This window comes from Moschus berezovskii, chromosome 20, assembly GCF_049115385.1.
Source record: "Moschus berezovskii isolate FMDL1 chromosome 20, NW_MosBer_1.0, whole genome shotgun sequence".
Taxonomy (NCBI): domain Eukaryota; kingdom Metazoa; phylum Chordata; class Mammalia; order Artiodactyla; family Moschidae; genus Moschus; species Moschus berezovskii.
In genome coordinates this window covers 19,448,497-19,450,365 of record NC_142479.1, presented here as the reverse complement: position 1 = coordinate 19,450,365, position 1,869 = coordinate 19,448,497, and positions in this window count along the sequence as shown.

Below are 1,869 nucleotides of genomic sequence, written 5' to 3'. Positions count from 1 at the left end.
CCTACTTTCCATTGGTGTCTCTTTTCGTTTCCTAGAAGAAGAGAAGCAGAAAATTTCTCCCTTGTTTATCTTTGTGACTCCAGCATCAGAAAATTCACTCTTAGAAGAGTTGGATGGATAAAAACACAAACACCCAGCAGTTTTCCACAAAGGCCATCTTTTTTGGTAAAGAGATTATTTGTCTGAGACCAGCTGTGGGAATATGGCCATAAATTAGTGCTCGGTCCACACCCTGGTCTTCTAGCCAAGGGGACATTTCTTGTGGAAAGTGGGTCACAGTTTTTGTATGTCAGTGCCCCTCACCTGCTCACAACCCCCAGAATCAGAGATTGGACAATCAAAGACCAACAAAAGCAAAAATTGGGAGGGCGACTGAAAGTGGGCTGGGTGGTCCTACAGAGAATGTGGCAACCTCATAAAGGATAAGGAGAGATGCTTATCTACCCTGGGCTACAGAGGTGGGTCTGTGCTAAGGGAGCCCAGAAGGGCTTGTCCAGGAGACAGTTACTGAGCTTCTCAACAATGATACTATATTTATTTTATACCTACTAAAGTTCTGTCTAGTCAAAGCTATGGTTTTTCCAGTAGTCATGTACAGATGTGAGAGCTGGGCCATAAAAAAGGCTGAGTGCCAAAGAATTGATGCTTTCAAACTGTGGTGCTGGAGAAGACTCTTGAGAGTCCCTTGGACGGTAAGGAGATCAAACCAGTCAATCCTGGAGGAAATCAACCCTGACTGGAAGGACTGATGCTGAAGCTGAAGTTCCAAAACTTTGGCCTCCTGATGCAAAGAGTCAACTCATTGGAAAAGACCCTGATGCTGGGAAAGATTAAGGGGAGAAGGGGATGACAAAGGATAAGATGGTTGGATGACATCATTGACCCAATGGACATGAATTTGAGCAAACTGTGGGAGATAATGAAGGACAGGGAAGTCTGGCATGCTGCAGTCCATGGGGTGGCAAAGAGTCAGACACGACCGAGCGATTGAAGAGTGACAATGGGCTGGGCATGTGGGTGCTCAGTTGTGCTCAACTCTTTGCGACCCCATGGTCTGCAGCCCGTCAGGCTCCTTGGTCCATGGGATTTCCCATGCAAGATTACTGGAGTGAGTTTCCGTTTCCTACTCGAGAGGATCTTCCCGACCCAGGGATCAAACCCACATCTCTTGTGTCTGCTGCACTGGCAGGTGGATCCTTTACCAACTTTGCCACCTGGGAAGCCCACGATGGGCTGAACTTGCACAAAGATTTTCATATGCATTTCTTCATCTGATTATCACACTGTAGACAAAATACATTGCCTGCGCTTCAGTAAACGATGAATGTTGCCCACCATCAAGCCATCAACCACTGCAGCTACCCCTGACCATGTGTCCTGAAGGGGACTCAGGACAGAGAAAAACAGGATACTGGCTCTAGATAGTGGAGATGCCTATCTAAGGAATAATTTCAATGTGTCCAGAGTTGCAACTTCCACAGATGGAAAGGTGGTAAAGAATCTGCCTACCAATTCAGGAGATGTAAGAAACCAGAGTCTTGCCTGGAAAATCCCATGAACAGAGAAGCCTGGCAGGCTACAGTCCATGGGTGTCTCAAGAGTTGGAGATGACTGAAGCGACTTAGCATGCATAGATAGAAAAGCAGTAAATTCATTAATTCATTGAGTAATTCATTAATTCATTGAGTAAATTCATTGAGATGTCTGCTTTTTTGTGATTAGCAGTAAGTTTTTGATGTTTGCCTACAAGTCTTCTTTTTCTGGCGACACCACATGGCTTGCAGGGTCTTAGTTCCCCAAGTAGGGATTGAACCCGGGCCTTGGCAGTAAAAGTGCTGAGTCCTAACCACTGGGAATTCCTTGTTTCCA